The sequence below is a fragment of the Mus caroli genome, unplaced genomic scaffold (genome assembly GCF_978045245.1).
Source record: "Mus caroli unplaced genomic scaffold, Mus_caroli_1 scaffold_11, whole genome shotgun sequence".
Taxonomy (NCBI): domain Eukaryota; kingdom Metazoa; phylum Chordata; class Mammalia; order Rodentia; family Muridae; genus Mus; species Mus caroli.
The window spans coordinates 58054226-58076407 of NW_028227266.1; the positions used below are offsets into that span (position 1 = coordinate 58054226).

General features: G+C 37.8%; 1 protein-coding gene across 1 annotated transcript in view; it reads right to left on the reverse strand.

The window, feature by feature from the left end:
• Arih1 (ariadne RBR E3 ubiquitin protein ligase 1) overlaps positions 1-22182 on the reverse strand; it is a 98360-nt gene that overhangs the window by 71159 nt on the left and 5019 nt on the right. The window lies entirely within an intron of this gene.

The following is a 22182-nucleotide window of genomic DNA, read 5'->3' on the forward strand; positions in this document are numbered from 1 at the left end:
AGGTGGATTATTTGGTGGAGAAAGATAAGAACAACCAAATAAAAATGGTAGTGAAGCTGGGCCTGGAGGAGCAGGCCTGTAATCCCAGTTACTCAGCAGGCTATAGATCACAGGTAAAATGCCAGTCTGGGCAAATAATAAGATTTTAAAAGGGCTAGGATGTACCTCAGTGGCAATGTGCCTTCCCATAATATATCAGTCCCTGAACAATCATCAGCATTGCAAATTCAGACAGACAGACAAATGGAGATAAGATAGCGTTGAATATCCCATTAGGTTTTGACCCAAGCATGGGCCAAAGAGAAACTGAACAGTGGTCTGTCACTGTGACTGAAGCTGTACATACACGAGGAACGTGTAAAGACTTACAAGATATGCTTTCAGAGCAAATTACCATACAAACCATTACTGAAGTCCGAGGAGAGAAACAGAGGCAAATACAAACCTAGCAAAGACTTTCAAGGCCAGCAGCTAGTAGAAATCTGCTTGTACAAGATGAGGAAGGACTTGCAGTTAAAATCTCCCTAGGATGACTTGTCTACTAAAAGAATCTTCTAAAGTATCCAAGACAGAATTCAAACTACCAGGCACAGCAAAAACAAATTCTCAAAGGAGACCATAAAAGAAGTTCATTTCTAAATATTATAATCATCAAAGAATTGTAGGGGCCAGTGAGATGGCTCAGCAAGGTAAAAGGTACTTGCCTCCACACCTAAAGACGTACGTTCCAACCCCAGAACGCTCACATTGTGGATGGAAGCAGAAAACTAGCTCTCACACATGACCACCTTCAGACTTACTGCCCCCAAACACACACACACACACACACACACACACACACACACACACACACGTGCGCGCGCGCACAGAGTCTTAAGAAGAGTGAACATCTGAAACGAAGTCAAATAATACAAGGAAGAAACATGGAACTACCGAAAACAGCAGCAAGGGTAAATATCTGGGTAATTATTATAGGCTACATTTCTGTGTTTTTAATCTTTTTAACTTGGTACAATTACAATCTCTTTTTTTTTTCTGAATTCTTAAAAGCATAAAACATCAAACCAAAAATTGTAAACACATCAAAGAAGAGTTAAATCTATATAGAGAACAAAGAAAAAATAAAGATATGAATCCAACCGCATCAAAATTCCATTAAAAAAATAATAAACCAGGGACTGAATGGAGACATAGCTCAGTTAAGAGCACTAGCACTGACTGTTCTTCCAGAGGTCCTGTGTTCAATTACCAAAAACCACATAGTGGCTCAAAACTATCTGTAATGGGACCTGATGTCTTGTGTGTCTAGAGAGAGTGACAGTGACATTAAATAAATCTTAAAATAATAATAACAATTAATAACAACAACAATAATCATGATGTTCTCCTGTAATCACAGCACTGGGGGAAGCATAACAAGCAAGAGGGATAGAAGTTCAAAGCCAAACTCAGCTACGTGAGACTATCTCAAATCCCTCACTCCAAACTTACAAGGAAATGAATAAATCTGTTCTGTTTTGAAACATGGTCTGACTTAGCCCCAGCTGGCCTTAAGTGTGCTACTATATAAAAAATCAAAATTATAAAATTCAAAGAGAAAATATTTATGATCTTGAGTTAGGCAAGTAGTTCTTAGAACAATATCCAAAGCACAATCCCTAAGACTAAAGTGATAAAAAGTTTAATTCATCAAAACTCATGGCACTAAGTATTATGGCCTTACACTGTAATCCCAACATCCAAGAGACTAAGACAGGAAGATAATCACTAAATTGAGGCCAGTCTGTACATGCAGACAGTACCAAGTTAGACTGGGCTACAGAGTGAGATGAAAAAAAGAATGAAGGATTCAGGAAGAGGGGGAAGAAGAAGAATAGGACAATGAAGACAACATCCATTAATATAAAGATACACTAGAAAGGGATATTTGCAAAATGGATATATAATAAACCATAAGACTCAACCCTTATTCTGACAAAAAGAACTTTAAAAATTCCCATTTGGATATTCATTTCTTTCTTTTCTTGGTTTTTTCGAGACAGGGTTTCTCTGTATAGCCTTGGCTGTCCTGGAACTCACTCTGTAGACCAGGCTGGCCTCAAACTCAGAAATCCACCTGCCTCTGCCTCCCAAGTGCTGGGATAAAAGGCGTGCACCACCACACCCGGCTGGATATTCATTTCTAAGCTACCCCAAAGTAAAAGAAAGGCAAAGGTAAGGTGAAAGCTAAAAGGAACGTCCTCTCCACTGTGATGATTCCCCAAAGAGCTTTCCAACCAAGTACTTTCACTATTTTTAGAGATTTAAATCAAAATTTAATCCTTAACTGACTGTACTAATAGCAGATCCATAGCAATTTGAAACTTTACTAAAACGTGCACACAAACTAAATGTGATCCTGATGCACAAACACTTGAAAACACACCTGGCAAAGGTCCCCGTGGTTCTTCACCTGTCCATGAAGAAAATTGCTTTCTGTCATTTCAAGTTTGGAAGATCAAAGAGATTTCAACCTCTAGAAAAAAAGCCATGAGGACTCAGATGGCTTCAGTGGGCAAGAGTGTAGGCTAGCTAAGCAATAATGAGGACCTCAGTTTGATCTCTAGCACCAACAGAAAAGTAGGCATGATCATGCTCTTCAGGACAGATTATGGAGAGCTTGATGGACAACGAGTCTAGACAGAACTTCAAGCCTTATATTCAGATAATAAAAGCAACTTGACCACCACCTTTTAGCCTTTGAGTGACCAGATGTATATACGCGCACACGCACATGAAAAATGTCACAAGTTTAACCAATAATTAAGATGTTTCTAAGATGGCTCAACAAGAGCACTTGTTGATCTTCCAGAGGACCTGGGTTCAGTTCCCAAAACCCACATGGCAGCTTATAATGGCAGCTTGTAGCCCCAACTCCAGTGAATCCAATGCCTTCTCTTCTGGCATACATGTCAAAAAAAATTTTTTAATTAAGAAAAAAAAATCTACAAAGAGATGTCAGTGCTATCAATCTATAAATAACGTATAATAAATAATTTCTTAGCTGGGCAGTGGTAGTACATGTCTTTAATCCCAGCACTTAGAAGGTAGATGTGGGCAAATCTTTTAGTTTGAGGACAGCCTGGTCTACATAATAAACTCCAGGACAGCCAGGGTTATATAGTTTAAGAGCAAAACAACCAAAACCAACAAATAAAAAACTAGTGGTGACAGAAGTAAGACAAAGATTTAAAACTTAGTCCAGCAAGATAGTTGAGCAGGTACTACTTTAGTTTGGCAGCACCTACTGCCAAAGCCTAACAAACTTAGGTTTGGTCCCTAGGATCACAGTGAAAAAAGAGCTGACTCCCTCAGGTTGTTCAAGCCAAACACATACACAATTTTTGTAATGTATTAAATTCTTAAAAAAGATTTAGACATTACAATATTATTAGTTATAAAATTTCATGCATGTATTAACTAAAATAATCCAAAAACAGTTACTGAATTGAATCAAATTTGGTGATTTTTTAAAAAACACCCTAAAATATATATATAGTGGCTATATGCTATGTGTTCCTTTGCCATGAATCTTTTTTGAAAATTTTTTTTTAGTTTATATACTTACATGAGACTGTGAGTATATGCAAACTGCATAGCTTGGGAACCTTCAAAGGCCAGAAAAGAGTATCAAGTCCTCTAGGACTGACTGGATTATGAGTGCTAGGAACAGAACCCAGCCTGTCCTCAGAAAGAATAGTGCTAAAACTCAACCAGTCCTAATGAGATAATATGCATACATATGTACACCTACATATATACATATATTTACTTTTATATGTGTATGCCTGTGTTGGTGTATGTGTGCCAGGTGTGTGCAGAAGCCCGTGGAGATCTTAAGAGAGCATTGGATTCTCTGGAACTAGAGCTGTACTTGGGTGTGAGTCACCATATAGATGCTGGGAACTAAACCCAGATCCGCTGCAAGAGCAGCAAGTAAGTACTTTTAGCCAATGAACCATTTCTCAGTGATTTTAATTATTGAATTCTATATTATCTGATGTTATGATAAGGATATTGGTTTTAAAATGAATTTGTGAAAAGTTGGTATAGATACTGTGAAATTTTGTTAAGTAGTTGGAAACTACGTTGTAGCTTAATGGCAGCTTAAGGACTGACTTAGCATGTGTAATTGAGAATGAAAATAGACACACACACACCCCCTTCTTCCTGCCAACTTCCTGATTAGACTCAGGAGCTTGCACAAGTAGCACTCTACATTCCAAGCCTTATTAGAACCTCTCTTAGTAAGCCATCATCTTCAGAGGAAAAAGGTTACATACAAATTTTATGCTATTCAGCTCACTTTATGCTGGAGGTGATTTGGTCCTCCTTTAAAAAAAAAAAAAAGATTTATTTAATTTATATGAGTACATTGTAGCTGTCTTCAGACACATCAGAAGAGAGCACTGGACCCCATTGCAGATGGTTGTGAGCCATCCATCTGGGAATTGAACTCAGGACCTCTGGAAGAGCAGTTAATGCTCTTAACCACTGAGCCATCTCGCCAGCCCTGGTGATTTGGTTCTGAATGATGAAATACAGAATGTTAAAATCTTGAGCTCCTCTGATATCAAGAAGACATTCAATTTTTATTGTTTATAAATAGACCCTGTTGACTAACACTCCCATTGCTTTACAGTTAAATTTTTATAGAGGAAATAAAAATTTGTTTGAGACAAAATTTCATTGTGTAGCCCTGGTTGTCCTGGGAACTTGCCCTATATAGCAGGCTACCTGTCTCTGCCTCCAGAACGTTCAAGTTCTACCACACTCACCTTTAGTCTTAAAAAAAAAAAAAAAAAAAAAAGAAAAGAGAAAAAAAAAAAGAAAAAAAGAAAGAAACCACAACTTGGGCTGGCGAGATGGCTCAGAGGTTAAGAGCACTGACTGCTCTTCCAGAGGTCCTAAGTTCAATTCCCAGCAACCACATGGTGACTCACAACCATCTGTAATGGGGATCTGATGCCCTCTTCTGGGGTGTGTCTGAAGACAGTGACATTGTACTCATATAAATAAAAAATAAATAATATTTTTTAAAAAATTTAAAAAATTAATTATTCTTTTAAAGAAAAACTACAACTTAAAGATCATCTTTACTCATAAAACTTATTAAAAGAAAACATTTTACATATGTAACAGAATGACTAACAATATGAAATGAAAAACCAATACACAGTGTACAGAAAAAAGAAAATAGTGTGGTAATTACCATAACACTATAATCTACAGTAAAAATTTACAGAAAATTCAATCTATAATAATCTATAGTATGCTGTTAAGTGAAAACTAAATCTGCAGAAATAAAATGGTATTTGAACAAAAAGAATAAGCACAAATATGACTCATTGTATTTTCTTCCTAAATCATTCAGTTATGAATTAAAATGTACTGACAGGACTGGAGACAGAGCTCAGTGCGGGGAGCACTGCCTACCATGCATGAGAGTCAATCACCAGTACTGAAAAAAATAAATTCATTAAAACAGAATTGGAGGGCTGGCGAGATGGCTCAGTGGTTAAGAGCACCCAGTGCTCGTCCGAAGATCCCGAGTTCAAATCCCAGCAACCACATGGTGGCTCACAACCATCCGTAACAAAATCTGACGCCCTCTACTGGAGTGTCTGAAGACAGCTACAGTGTACTTACATATAATAAATAAATCTTTAAAAAAAAAAAAAAAAACAGAATTGGAGTCTAAAGTTAATTTAGTTAGAAGATTTGGCTCAAAAGTATTTAGAAAATTCACAGCTTTATTCTTATCCTGAATCAATTTTCAAAAGAACATAATCAAATTGTACCATGTTGTCCCAACTTTTTTCTTTCTTTTTCTTTTTAACAAACATTTACTTATGGATAGAGAGCACTCGTGGCAAAGGACAACTTCTGAGAAACCAGTTTTCTCCTTCACTGTATCCGTTCTAGGAATCAAAGTCTGGCCATCAATCTCGCTCGGTGCCTCACGTCTTTACCACTGAAGTATCTCACCAGTCGACGACATTCATTCACATTAATGTAAATTAGATGTACAAAGTCAGGGACTTCATTGTACTATCTTCACACATTCACAAGATGTATTTGGATCATATATACCCCATGTTGCCTCTCATCCCTCTCCCACACAGTGTCCTTATTCTTCCCTACAGGCCATCCATCCTTCTGTTGTCATATTTTTCCCCTTTTCTAGGTTTCTTGCATAGTACACATTTTTGAAGAAAGGAAAGATGACAAACAAATGCTATGTTTAACAGTGGTAGAACCAGGAGTAGACCCTAGGCTTCTAATATTCACAAACTATTTGTATTTATTCTGCTTTGGGCTATTAAGTCTGATGATTTTCAAGAAATCCTTTATTCATGATGATTTTTTTTCAATGTCCATATCATAAAGATGTTAAAAAATAAAGGCTTGTGATTTACTATGAAGTACCTAAAATACAATTGGAAGAGAATGAAGTATAAAATATAAAAGCAAAAAAAAATTAATAAAGATGCAAATACTATCTTAAATCCAAACTTTATTTGCAACTGTTAATTCAAAACACTCTCTAAGGTATGCCATAAAGTTTCACTTGAAAATGATTCCACACTAGATCTCCTCAGTTAAGTTCATTACAATATTAACTACCACCACCACGGAGCTTCTAGCACTAAACCTCACATCAAGGACATTTACAGTCATTTGGAAAACTAAACAATCTCCACTGAAGACTGAATACACATTGTTTTCTGGGAAGTCATAAGAAGCAACAGTATTAATTTCTCCAGGGTGGGGGGAAAAAAACAAAACAAAAAAGTACCACAAATATCATCATTCAACTATCCCTACAGTTTCTTACTTTACTACTGTAGCCAACTACAACAATATAAGCAAACTTTCTATACTATGTAGTTTATGGTTTTTGTTTGGAAAAGTGTTTTGGAGTGCTGGGGACCTTTTCCAACACTGTATTCAAGGTGTACTGGAACTTGTACTGGAACTACATCCTTAGCCATAGGTAAAACTTAAGTTCCTAATATTTATCAGTAACTTAGGCTTTGTGGAAGGCACTACAGAAAGAATATTTTTTTCTTTCATTCTGATATTTAAAAAGCAGCAGCTGAAACAATCAGAAGTTGCTACTACAACTGTCATATAGCATATCTGTTATTACAAATATTTAAGTAGAATCCATTAAAGTGTCTCAAAGACATTAACCAAAGGACAACCTGCAAGATATAGATTCGTTTTGTCATAAACACAAACAAAATCAATCCATCCTTCCTGTTTCTCCTCAGTTTCCAAAATAGGAACCTATATAATCTCCCCAAAATTAGTCTGTTCATGCTAATGTAATATCCGCCATTAAATCATCTTTAATCACTCAATATTTCTAGCAAAGATGGTAGTAAATACCTATTTAATTAGTCTTTAAGGGTCAAGTGGTAGCCCTCTGTTTAAGTGAAATAAGGGTTTAACTCAGTAATCTTACAAAATACATACATGCTATGGATGTACCCCCAACACAGAATAAAATAAATCCATGCTCTTTACAAAGTTTAAATTTGCTTTCCTAGAACAGGCTTTCCCATAAAGATGTACAGAATAAATGTTGGGCCTTTAAATAATGAAATACTTTCTGCTAGCGTGTGTGTATGCACTTAATGATCCTTTAATGACTTGTCTTTTTAATGATTCTGTCCTACCTTTGCTGCTGCAGCCCGCCTGTCCTTTGCATCACTGAATTCAAACTTCTGGAAGTACCCAATATGCACTGTAACAGACAGATGGACAGATCAATGGGCCACAGCGGCAAAGGCCAGAGACACAGACTTGATAAATTAAGATCAAGGTATATCAAGGGGAGGACAAAACTAGAAAAGAAAAAGTATCTGCCTCTACCAGTCTATAGAAAAATTCTTGAACTTGATGTCTGTAAACCTCCCATAAATTATTCTTTTTGGTTTTCTTGTTTTTAATCTAGTTTATTCCTTTGAAACTGCACCTCATATGTCCCAAAGCCTGACCCCAACCCTGATCCTCCTCTTCCCTCCTCCCCAATACTGGGATTATAGGTGTGTGCCATCATTCTTGGTTTTATGCAGTACTGAGAACTGAACCCAGGGCTTTGTGCATGCATTCTGCAACCTCAGCTATATCCTAACCCCAAAATATTCTTAATTACAAATTCTTTCCCACATGTACAGGAAAATACCAACGTAACATGTAACAATAATGCATCAGTATTTTTAATGCCAAAAGCAATTAACAGATACAGCAGGTATTTTTGTAACCCTGCTCATTTCTTTAAATAGAGGTGACTCTTCATACACAACCAATTACCGTATCTAAACTTCCTATACCAAAGCTATCTTATCAATTACCACATGCAGAAAATAATGCAACACTAATATCTTCATAGAGTATACAAATGACAGAATGAAACTCATAATTCAGCATTTACCATTCTACATTTTGTTTTTCTATATAAAGTAGGACTGCTAGCACACCTATGTAACACTACTTTGAAGGGTCAATTACAGTATATGGTAGAGGTACCAGGGCCCATTACATTACAATAGTGAAGCACTTATATATAAAACTCTGAACTAGAACTTTTATAAGTTTAGACGTTTTAAAATCCTTAACTTAAAACTCATAATCAAATTTCAAGAGACTTCTACTTAATACTTCAAAATGCTAACTTAAGTCCGTCCAAGTATTACACTAATAAAGTTTTATTGAGACAGCACCCTAAAAGCCCATTTCACCTGTCTTCACTAAAAGCTTGTGTATAGGCAAAGCAGTAATTTAATCAATTTTTACATGAGCTTAAAATAGAACAACCATGCTACGTATTTAAGAAAGGAAAGGTTCAGCCGGGCGTGGTGGCGCACGCCTTTAATCCCAGCACTCGGGAGGCAGAGGCAGGCGGATTTCTGAGTTCGAGGCCAGCCTGGTCTACAAAGTGAGTTCCAGGACAGCCAGGGCTACACAGAGAAACCCTGTCTCGAAAAACCAAAAAAAAAAAAAAAAAAAAAAGAAAGGAAAGGTTCTGTTCACCCTTCTATTTCTAGGGTTTTATCCTTATACATTAAAACCAGGAGCAGGTAAAGAAGTATGATATTAACTCAAGTCCTGAAAAAAGTCTCACCATGTTAAAATTCTACTGACTGCCAAGTAACTTCCCTGACTGTGGAGAATCTAACATTACAGACAAAAAAAAAAAAAAAAAGCCAATTATCTTAGACAGCCTTAATACCCACTTACCACCCATCTCTGTATCTGACCTAATATCCTTTTGACTATCAGGTAAAATCTTTAGAATGTATTAGAAAGTTGTAATTAGCAGACTACTAGCTTCCATCAATCCAAAAGCTAATACAGACAGCATATGAATTCTATGACATAGACTTCCCAAATTTGATTTAATTTGTCTACCCAAATGCCCCATTAAATATGGCAAACACATCAGCTTGTGACATTCTTTTATTCTGTTAATAAAAAGTTCACATAACCACTTCCATAGTAGAATTCCTTCATACCCAGCTTAGAGTATCTCTTGCTCTGGAGTAAGACAATAACCAAATACAACACATGATATTAGCCAAAAAGATATGAAGGGGCTAAGGATTAACTTAGAGAAGGCTTGCCTAGGTGTAAATTCAATTCCCACTACACAAAAGCAAACCAACTTATTAGATCGCTGAAGAAATTTCTGGTAATTTTTATGACTCATACCACAAAAATTTAACTGTAAGATGGTTTGGTGGTTTTGATTATATTCATAGATGTCAACCATTAATTTTAGAATATTTTAATCACTCAAAAAGTTAGCTATTTTTTTCCCATTCTTCCCATCAAGCCTCTGATAATTACTGACCTAATACTTTCTTTCTCTACTAATTTGCCTACTCTGGACATTTACAAATGATTTTAACACAGTAGGAAGTCTACTGTGCCAAGCTAATGCTACCATTTAATTCTAGCTATCTAGGAAAACTGGCAAAGCAAGGAGGTTGCAATGGATAGCAAACAGGTATGTTTCAGTGAGGGAACACAGTAGCAATTCATTAAAATGCTGCTTAAACCTCCAGTTACACTATTTTACAGATAAGAAAACAGAATTCATCAAAATGCACTGATAAAAAACTACACAGATGAACAAAGAAAAGCTGGAAAACTAAATTTAGGATGCCAATATGTTTTTTGTTTGTTTGTTTTTTGTTTTGTTTTGTTGGGTTTTTTTCCAGACAGGGTTTCTCTGTGTAGTCCTGGCTGTCCTGGAACTCACTCTGTAGACCAGGCTGGCCTGGAACTCAGAAATCTGCCTGCCTCTGCCTCCCGAGTGCTGGGATTAAAGGCGTGCGTCACCACGCCTGGCCAAAATTATGTTTTGTTCTAAATTATTTCATCATTTCTCACTAATGACCAGTAGCCAACAGGTGCTTCTGCACTAGTTCTGCCAGAGCTGGAATGGTCCAAGTTGTCTCATACAGCCTATCTCAACAGCACCGTCCTAATTAATCATGTTGTGCTGCCTACTTATTGACTCTGCCATCTCCTATTACTCTATTTCCCAATAATCAGCGCTTCTTACTGTTATTTTAACACCCTCCCCACTAATCAGTATTTTCTCTGCTACCTCCTACTCTTTTTCGGTCTAGCAAGTTATTAATTATTTCTATTTTCCTCTCCCTCCACGCCCTGACCACTTTCTGGAGAAATGTTCTCTCTACAAAACCCTACCTGTCCTGGAACTCACTATGTAGACCAGACTGGCTTCAAATTCAAGAGCTCTGCCTATGCCTACCTCTAGAGAGCTAGAATTTGGAGTGTGCACCACCATGTTCAGATAGTGATCTTTTTTTAAAAATCAGTTTCTATCTCTTGTTCATTTGGCTAAATAGGTCCATTTTTCCCCCCAATCTCTCATATCTCATTCTGTTTCCAGGCTTATCACTAATTCAGTATATAGCCCAGGCTGACCTCAAACTAGGAGCAATGCTATAGGATTATAGGCATTAGCCACTGTGCCCAGCTTATTTTATTTTATTTATTCTTAAGTCAGAGGTTATGAAGGAGAACTGAGTCATACTATCTTCAGCATTAAACTTCTTGAATGTTTTGGTTACACAGAAAGAGAAAAATTAACCTGACTCATAAAGTTTGCATGGCAATTTCAATGTTCTTCACTTAATCTAGCTTGAATACAAAATTATTAGATAAACACATTTTTGAAATTCAGTTACCTAGTTAATACTATCTAGCAACTGCTTTTGTTTTTATAAATGCAGAGTCAGAAGTACACAGAACTCAAAACTATTAATAAAACAGTTACACAAGACGAGTGACTTACTCACCAGTTACTGTTAAAACCAAAATTTCAACAAGATATAAACAAATTTACACTTAACTTAGTCTGGTGTCCTTTCTACCTTATGTAACTAATGCAGACACACAGGCATGAAACCAACACCAATGCACAATCTTTCTAATCAACAATTTGTAAGAAGGAAAGTTTTATTCTGGATTCTACCTCCCCCTCCCACAAATCCTACTTGGATACAGGTTAAAGCACTGCATTCTCCAATGTGCTAAGTCTTTTAAAATTACAGACAAGCTGATTGCAGGGAAGAGTTGCAGAGACAAACTCAGTGTGCTCACTTCTATGCAAGTTTAATCAGAGGTGGTTTAGGAATAAGCTCAGGATCACATGACAGGAAAGCAGTACTCAGTAGACAGTCATCATAAACATGAAGAGCTCTTCCAATCTTCTCACCTGACTACATGTCAAGGCAGAACTTACACAGACGTCAATATGAACCTAACATTAGGTGAGCTTAGTGCCATCCTTCACTTTCAACACACTTAAACACTTCACTTTGGTTTCCCTGGTTTTTTGGTTTGTTTGTTTTTAAGAATCTTATTTTCTGTGCACTGGTGTTTTCCCTGCATGTATGTCTGTGTGAGGGTGCCGGATCCTCTAGAACTGGAGTTAGAGTTGGGAGCTACCATGTAGGTGCTTGAAACTCAACCTGGGCCCTCTTAACCCCTGAGTCATTTCTCCGGCCCCTTTGTTTTATTTTTCTGAGACAGTTTTTCTCTGTGTAGCTCTGGTTGCTGATCAAATTTTTAAAAAGAGCTGAAACAATGAGCAGTAGAATAAAAGATAAATGCATCTTTTTTACATTTAAAGTTAAATAGTAAGTTCATTTAACAACTTCTCTAAAGGTCTGCTCTTGGGCCTGGGCAGATAGCTCAGTTGTTAAAGTGTTTGCAATGTAAATATGATTACTTGAGTGTGGACCCAAAGCACACTTTTTATGGAAGCCTGCTTTTAAAAATCCTGGCACTGAATGACAGAAACAAGAGGACTGGAGGGAGTAGAAGGCCTGGCCAATTATTGAGCTTCAGGTTCAATGGCAGAGAGGGCCAAAGAGATGACTCAGTCGTTAAGAGCATTTGCTCCTATTGCTGAGAACCAAGGATAGATTTCCAGCACTCACACTGGTTTCCTAACTCAAGTTCTAGATAACTATTGCCTTCTGATCTCTATGGGCACCAGGCAAGTATGTGGTACACATACCATACAGACAGGACACTCATATACATAAAATAAAATCTTAAAAAAATAAAAACAGGCCAAGTGATAAAGGAAGACACTTCACTTCTTTCTACACAGGCATCACTCCACTCACTGTATAAATAAAGTAGAAATAGTGTTTCTCTGAATGTGAAGTAGCTAAGTAGTTGGAGGGTCTAGCTAACATGCACAAGGCTCTGGATCAGACCCTCACTAGTGGTAGTCAAACTCACACAAGAAGGGGAGGTAGGAAAAGAAAGCAAGCAAGGATATGCTGTCTAGCATACTCATAACAATGTCAAGATGCAATTCTTCCATTATCTTCTGTTACTTCGGTTAGAGAATGCAGAGCTTTGTGGATCATGATCTACATATGAAAGCCTGAATGATGTCATTTGTGTGGTTAGATGGGGAGTTATCAGGTCACTTATATCAGAAAGGACAATTGAATGGTCAGCTTTACCAGAAACATGTGTGACAAAAGCCAAGGAGTTGGGTGGTCTCTTGCCATTACTAACTATACCAGTGCTTCTCAGTCTGTGGGCCACAACTCTTTTGGGTCAGACGCTTACACTGGAATGAAAAGCAAACCAATAAATGTTATAATCGAAATTTAGCCTTGAAGTTTATTTCTTTTCAAGACAAGGTCTTACCATGTAGACAGGCCTGGAGTTCGGCAGTATATAGACTAGGCTGGCTGATCTTCTTCCAGCCTCTGACCCCTGAATGCTGAGATAAAGGGGTGTACCCTACACCCAGCTGGCTTGAATTTTTCTTGAGGAAGTCTGTGTGCCAAGTTGGGTTTTTGTGGTGCTGGAGACTAGACCCAAGGTATTTATCATACTAGGCAAACAGTAAACCCCTAATCTATGATATTAACAACCTTCACTGTGTAGCTCAGATTGACTCACTGTACAACCCAGATGATCTTTGAAGTGGCAATCCTCCTGCCTCCAAATCCTTTCGTGTAACATCATACCCAGTTATAAAATGTAAAGTCTTAAATGGATAGACTTCTTACTCTAGTCTATTATAGGACATGGCAATAGTTACAACTCAGAATCCATTCAAGTCAGTCTCATGGGCACAGGAAAGAAAGGGGTTAATTCTAGTGAAGCAAAATTTTTCAATACAAGACAAAAGATTCACACCTGTTTTTATTTACTGGTATAAAACAATTTGTTTTGTTTCCCTATGTATCCATACTAAGTATCCTAGAAGTTGCTCTGTAAACCAGGGCAGCATCAAACTCAGAGATCCACCTGCCTCTGCCTCTCTACCTCTGCCTCCAAAGTGCTGGGATTACAGACATGCACCACCACTACCTGGCCATAAGATATTTTATGACAACTTTTGCAAGTCATTTAATTATTCTTATGTCCAACTTCCTTATCCATAAAATATCAAAATAGCATCTATTCTTTTTTGGTTCTTTTATTTGCTTGCTTTTTGAGACAAGGTCTCATTACATCACCCTGGTTGTCTAGAACTCAGAGTGCTGGGATTAAAGGCACACAATACCATCATGTCTGGGGCTCACTTTCTTTTTCCAATTTTTTTTTTGTTATTTTAGAATTTAGAGAATCTCATACAATACATTTTGGTCATAATCTTTCCCCTCCCAACTCCTTCCAGATCTTTCCCTACCTCCTTATGCACCCAACTTCATGTTTATAAGCATGCACCACTATGTCCTGCTGTTTTTAGTTCTAGGGATTAAACCTAGGTTCTCGTGTTCATAGGGTGACCACTCTAATTAATGATGGAGCTCTCATTACACCCCTAATTTTTAATATTTTTAAAAAGAGCCTTTTAACAACTGCTAACTGTGTCTAGTAAGACTATGTTATTTTCCTAAAATCTAACTGGTCTTTTTAGAAAACATGTCTGCAATGGGCCAATATTCAAAAAACTAAACCACACCAGAATTTGTCACCTTGTAAAAATAGCATTTAGGGGACTGGGAGTGTAATTCAGAGGCAAAGCAATGTATGATGGCCCTACAACTGACTTATCAAACCAGAAGTATAGGTCCCAGGCATAGGGTGGCATACTAAGATTCTTAACTTTGGAAACCAACCAAGACCAACTCTAGAAACAGAGAACCACAGAAACTAGGCACACATAGATAAAGATGGGCAAAGCAAGTGGCATCCTCAGTGCCCTCCCTTGCCCCCCCCCCACACACACAGGGGGCCTTTCTCAGTACTTCTAGCCAGCAACCTGACCATCTATCCCAAGATACTGCTGACAGACAGCGTGGTAGATCTGACCTTACAACCCCAATGTGTTCACATTCTAACACCCAGCATCTGAGACTATATAACAATGCAAAGGGAAATTAATCTTGCAAATTGAACTAAAGTTAATATGTAGCTGACCTTGAAGTAAGATTATCCTATATCAGGCATGTTAGTCATTTAGTACGGCAGAATCAGAAGTCTGAAGATGCTCTAATGCTGGAGGATGGAGGAAAGTCTCAAGCCAAAGAATAGGTGGTATCTATTAGTGGAAGATGACAAAAAAAATACATTCTCCCCTCAATCTTCCAGAAAAACAAGCTACTGACACCCTGAGCTTTAGCCTACTGACAGCTAATTCAGATTTCTAACTTTCAGTACTCCTAGATAATGAATTTGTATTTTAAGCCACTAAACAATTTATTAGAGCAACAATAAGAAAAGAATACAGCCAGGCAGTGGTGGCACCCACCTTTAATCCCAGCATTCAGGAGGCAGATCTGAGTTTGAGGCCAACCTGGTCCAGAGTGAGTTCCAGGATAGCCACACAGAGAAACACACACACACACACACACACACACACACACACGACAACAATGGGAGGGGGGAAGAGAAGAAGGAAGGGCACAGAATAAATAAGTAGTTTCTTATAAAGTTAAATTTCGATAGGTATCTCAGGAAATGGTCTACCTTTGCTCTCAGGATATTTGCTGATGAGGACTACACAGGGCCTAAAAACACTAAAAGTGCAATCTCTGAAATAATGAGTGATAATTTCAATTATTTAAGAGAGGTAATAATGAAAAAGTATGGGACAAGTCTGTAGTAGCACATCACCTTTAACCTCAGCACTTGCAAGACAGAGGCAGGCAGGTGGATCTCTGAGTTCCAAGACAGCTTGGTCTACAGAGTGAGTTCCAGGACAGCTAGGCCTACTCAGAGAAACTCTATCTTGAAAAACAACAATAATCAAACAAACAAAAAAGGAAAAATATGAAACTCTAGGGAAGGGACTCTCAGAACACTCTAGGGAAGAGACTCTTTAGAACACAAGTTCAACAGGACACTTAGCCTTTCTCGTTAAAGTACTCATCTTCCACTAACAGAGCCGAGCCGAGGGAAGAATACTGCCCTTTCTGAAGGAAATCTACTGTCTTAGTACGTAGAATTTCTAGAGCACTATAGACACAATATATGGCACACTATAAAATATCTAATGACAGAGTCACATTACCAAAATCCAAGAAGAAAAAAAGAAAATGGCAGTATGAAGTGACTCAGCTGATCCACATACTAGACATACTAAATTTCACCTGCATATCTAGGAACTTCAAGCAGTTTGGAAGTGTGGGCTATGATCTCAGCTCTCAGGAGCCAGAGGCAGGAGGCTCACAAGCCACCCTAAGCAATGTATCGAGTCTCAAAATTTAAGTTAAAAAAAAAAAGATAAAGTGTGGAGGCAAATCAAATGCCTATAACCCCAGCACTTGGGAAGTGAAAGCAAGCGCCCAAGCAAGAGCATTCACAGCCACATAACTTCACAACCAGTGGGAGATACGACGACGAGATCCTGACTCAACATAAAACAAAATGGTTTTGTTTCTGTTTTTTCCAGTGGCAGTGCACTTTGCCTAGCATGCATAATGCTCTAAGTTCAATCCTTAGTACCTAGAAATTTTGTAAAAATAACCTGTATGGCTAAACTGAGTCTGATGACCTGAATTTGATCTCTGGAATGTCCATAAAAAAGCAGGATGTTGGGTTGGAGAGATGGCTCCAAGGTTAAGAGCACTCACAGCTGCTCTTCCAGAGGTCCTGAGTTCAATTCCCAGCAACCACATGGTGGCTTACAACCATCTGTAAAGAGATCTAGTGCCCTCTTCTGGTGTGCAGGCATACATGCAAGTAGAACATTGTATACATAATAAATCTTTTTTTTTAAAGCAGGATATTGTGCTATTCATATATAATCCCAGTAGTCCAGTGACAGAGACAGGAGAATTGTCTAGGAAAGCTCACTGGCCAGTGAGCCTGAAGTATGGAAAAAAGTACGTGCCCCAACAAGGTCGAAGGAGAAACTGATTTCCAAAGTTGCCCTCTGATCTCCACATAATGCTACGGCACTCACAAGCATAAACACAAGGTAGTCTAAAACGGAGCAAAGCACAAAGTACCTGAGAAGGAATCGGTAGAACACTGCAGTTTATATCAATGGATCAAATAGCAGGATGGGCATGGGACAGTATATTCTAATATTTGGTAGGCAGATGCAGGAGAATCACTGTAAGTTCCAAGCCAACCAGAGCAATATATAATGAACCCCTGTCTCAACAAATCAAAAACAAAGAAGCAAACAAAAACAAATAGAAATTTTAGAGTGGAAGCTGTAAGTATTTTTCTCTGGAAGAGAGGTCAGTGGTTTTAACCACTGAACCTTCTCTCCAGTTCCCTAAAATGCACTTGCTGGATTTTTTTTTTTTTGAAGTTCTTTGCATTTTAAGGTTGTTGGGGTACTAAGGTATAAGGATCACAAATTCAAGGCAAGCTTGGGTTAAATAGCAAGTTAAAGCTTGTCTGAGCTATTTATAGTACAAAACCACTTTCTCAAAAAACAAACAAGCATGGCTAGAGATGTACCTCAGGGGAAAGTGTCAGCCTATCAAGTGCAAGGCCCTGGCACTACATGCACACAAAAGATACTCAAAAAAATTATTGTTGTTCTGGGTTCCACTGTGAGAATGGTGTGGAGGGCTTTTGTTTTTGTCTTGTTTCTTCCCTTAGTGGAGCATTGTGGCACACATCTATAATTCCAGCAGTCACAAGGCAGAGGTGGGCAGATCATTTCGAGTTTGAAGCCAGTCTGGTCTACATAGTGTTTCAGGACAACAGCCAACACTTCATAAAAAAGAGACCCTATCTCAAAAAAAATGTTTTTTTGTTCCTCGTCCTCAAAAGTCCAAAAAAACTCCATTAATAAGCCCAGTCAGTATTTCCTTTGCATTTATTCCTGAGATAACATCAGATCTTTTGACTACGGCCATGTTTGTTTATTAGTTTTGGAAGTTCTACCATCCTCCTTTACTTATGTTCTTCTGAGGCTCTAGCCACACATATATTAGCACTTTCTATTAGTTCTTCTGTGTTTATTGGCCTGCTATCGGCCTTCTTTTCCCCATGCTTCAGTTTGAATAATTTCTATTGACCTCTTTTGTCTAATGTGCTATTAAATGCATCTTAATTAGTGCTTAATTTTAGATACTGTATCTTTCAATTTAAGTTCCAGGGGTTGCAAAGCCCTCTCTGATATTCCTGGACATGTGTTACACAGACATACACACAGGCAAAACAAACATAATGGTTTTAAAATATCAGGCTTTAAAATTATTTTTTCTAAGTTTGAAATATAGCTTAGTGACAGAATTTGTCTTACATGCTCCCACCTCCTGCCCCAAAAGAAAAGGAGGAAAAATAAAACTAGTTAGAAAAAGTTTTATGGACTCTTATATTGAACCAAGAATTCTTCTGAGTAGTGCTACTGCAATAATTAAAATGAAAGAAAGCCCCTATTATCTACTGGTCATGTCATTTCACTATAAAGCCAGACTACCAAAAATAAGTCAGTGCATTAGGTTATTAACCTTTTTAAGAATTCTATCTCATTCCTAACAATCTCTGGAAATCCTGGTTCATAACATTATGTATCTTCCAAATGGTGATGTATTTTTATTATATAGTTTTCCAATACAAGAAAGCTATTTCACAAAGGCAAATAAAGATTCTCAAAATTGTAAATCAAATAAAACTCAAATTCAGCAACATTTTAGCTCTTTTCCTTGAAACAGCCGATACATTGTTTAAAGAAAAATATGAAGAACTCACACAATATGTATTCACTGATAAGTGGATATTAGCCCAAAACTTAGGATACCCAAGATATAAGATACAATTTGCTAAACGCATGAAACTCAAGAAAAATGAAGACCAAAGTGTGGACACTGTGCACCTTCTTAGAATTGGGAACAAAACACCCAGGGAAGGAGTTACAGAGACAAAGTTCGTAGCTGTGATGAAAGGATGGACCATTTAGAGACTGCCGTATCCAGGGATCCATCCCATAATCAGCTTCTAAACGCTGACACCATTGCATACACTAGCAAGATTTTGCTGAAAGGACCCAAATATAGCTGTCTCTTGTGAGACGATGCCGGGGCCTAGCAAACACAGGAGTGGATGTTCACAGTCAGCTATTGGATGTATCACAGGGCTCCCAATGGAGAAGCTAGAGAAAGTACCCAAGGAGCTAAAGGGATCTGCAACCCTATTGTTGGAACAACATGATGTACTAACCAGAACCCTGGAGCTCTTGTCTCTAGCTGCATATGTATCGAAAGATGGCCTAGTCGGCCATCATTGGAAAGAGAGGCCCATTGGACTTGCAAACTTTATATGCCCCAATATAGGGGAATGCCAGGGCCAAAAGAATGGGAATGGGTGGGTAGGGAAGTGGGGGGCGCTATGGGGGATTTTTGGGATAGCATTGGAAATGTAATTGAGGAAAATATGTAATAAAAATATTAAAAATCAAAAAAAAAGAAAAATATGTGTGATAAATATTTAAATGACATAGTTTTTAATACATCTTCCAAGTAAAAATGCTACCCCTTCAACATTTAGCTAATAAGTCAAAAGTTGAGCACAACTTTTTTTATTTAAAATAATCATCCTACTTTAGTTTATAGAAGAATTTTATGCATACCTCTCATTTTATCCCACAAGCTGAGAAGATGTGCATTTACAACATAAAACTAGCAAGCCAGGTATGGTGGCATACACACTTATGACCCCAGCACTTAAAACAGACTACAAGCAGGGGAGGGAAACTAGTTCTAAGGCAGCCTGATCTACATAATGAGTTCCAGACCAACTTGGACTATGCAATTGCAAGACCCTGTCTCAAAAAACAGAAGAAACTGGTATTGAACTTAGACTCATTAATAAGTTAAAGTGTGTGTGGTGGGGAAGAACATAATGAATTACCAATTTAATAGAGTAACTCTTGCTAGGTACCTTAAGTTTTATCTACTCACTGCTTCTACACCATGAATAAATGTCAAAACATTTATAAAGAGAAATAACACCTTGTCAAACAGCTTCTTTGTGGACAATTCTTTGAAAATCATCACTGAAATAAATCAACTGGTAATACCATTATGTCAGTTCATAAAAAGAGCCAAGAAATGACACACAAGTATAAATGTTACATCCAAAAAGGCCTTTAGGCTAGACATGGTGATGCACACCTTTAAACTCTGCTCTTAGTGCGCAGAGACAGACAGATCTCTGAGTTCAAGGCCAGTCTAGTCTGCACAGGAAGTTTCAGGCCAGCCAGGGAAATATAGTAAGATCTAGTAGCGAAAAAGAAAGATTAAATTAAGGGGTTTTAAAAGTTTGTACTCTTAACCAGTAGTGGTAACACATCCCCCCTTTAATCCCAGCAGAGGGAGGTGGATCTCTGAGTTTGAGGCCAGCCTGGTCTACAGAGCAAGTTTCAGGCCAGCCAAGCTACATAGTGAGACCTAGTCTCAAAACAAAACAAACAAACAAACAAACAAAAACAAAAAACAAACAAACAAAAAAAAACCCAAAGATTAAATAAGGAGGCTTTTAAAAGCTTGTCCTCTTAGCCAGGTATGGTACCATACCCTTTTAATCCCAGCAGAATCAGGTGGGTCTGAGTTTGAGGTCAGCCCAGTCTCCAAACAAGTTCGAGGACAGCCAGAACCACACACAGAGAAAACCTGTCTCAAAACCTATCCAAAAATTTAAAAGCTTGCTCTCTTAGAATTTAAACATTGTAGTCTTAAACTATTCACATTTGCAGCATTTAGAAACCATAAATTAATTTACTAGTACTTGAAAAAATCTTATTTGGCTTCCTTTGGTTTACAGATTATCTGGTAAATAAGGAAAAATTTCAAAGTGTTTCCCTAGTATTTTTCTGTCAGACTATGTAAGTATGCTGTATGTTGTGCACACAAATACCAAGGAGTTTCAGCTTTCACCATCAAAGCCCTCATATTTAGACAAGTAGAAAGACTTAGATATAGAGATGGCTATATCACAAGCTCTTGTGGGCTACACAAAATATCCATATAAAGCACTAAGCAAACAAGGAAGCACTGAAAAGGTAAATAAAGAGACCCCAGAGAAAGATAAAGGAATCCTTAAGCAGTTTAAGAGAAAAGCTATTACAAGAAGTAATAGCATGAATAGAAACAGGAAACTTTCTGAGTGTTATAATTATAAGCACTGCAGCAGTCATGGCTGGGGGAGATTAGGACAGAACAGTTGAGATGGAAAAACATTAGATACTAAAATGGAAACTATGACTGCCATAAGGAGTATGAACTATACTTTCAACAACAAAATCTCTTTTGGGCAAAAGAATAACTTTTACATGTGTTTGATGAGCAGTATGACAGTTGAACTGAATATCTAGAGTCAAGAGCCAAAGTAAAATTAGAGGCCCTCCATTAGGATTAGTTACTCAGAGAAACTGGAAGAGGTAATCAGCCTGACCAGGGCTGACTGGGTGGTGAGATGTGGAAAGTGAAGGAAGGATAACTCTTAACAGTTAAGATTAGGTAAGTTAGTCAAACAAGAGCTGCCCCATCCCCCACAAAAGAAAGAAAAAAGTATCTGCCCCAATGTCTCAGTGCTAAGAGAAACACCCATGGTAGTGACTTCTAGTTGTAAAGTCTTGCTAAGAATCAGGAGATACTTGCCTCTATAGTTAGCTTTTTTAAAAATTAGAAAATTATACTGTCAAGCTATTTAGAATCAGTACACTAAGCATTTCTTAAAATTAGAAAATTATGCCAGCTGGTCATGGTGGCACATGCCTTTAATCCCAACACTTTGGAGGCAGAGGCAGGCAATTTCTGAGCTCGAGGTCAGCCTGGTCTACAGAGTGAGTTCCAGGACATCCAGGGCTACACAGAGAAACCCTGTCAAAAAAAAAAAAAAAAAAAAAAGAAAGAAAGAAAGAAAGAAAGAAAGAAAGAAAAAAAAGAAAGAAAAGAAAAGAAAAGAAAGAAAAAAATTATACCTAAAAGAAGATATACTGTCAAGTAATTGGAACTGGCAATATATCTGAATTGGAAGTATGATTTTTTTTTTTGTTTTTGTTTTTTGTTTTTTCGAAACAGGGTTTCTCTGTGTATCCCTGGCTGTCCTGGAACTCACTCTGTAGACCGACCAGGCTGGCCTCGAACTCAGAAATCCGCCTGCCTCTGACTCCCGAGTGCTGGGATTAAAGGCGTGCGCCACCACGCCCGG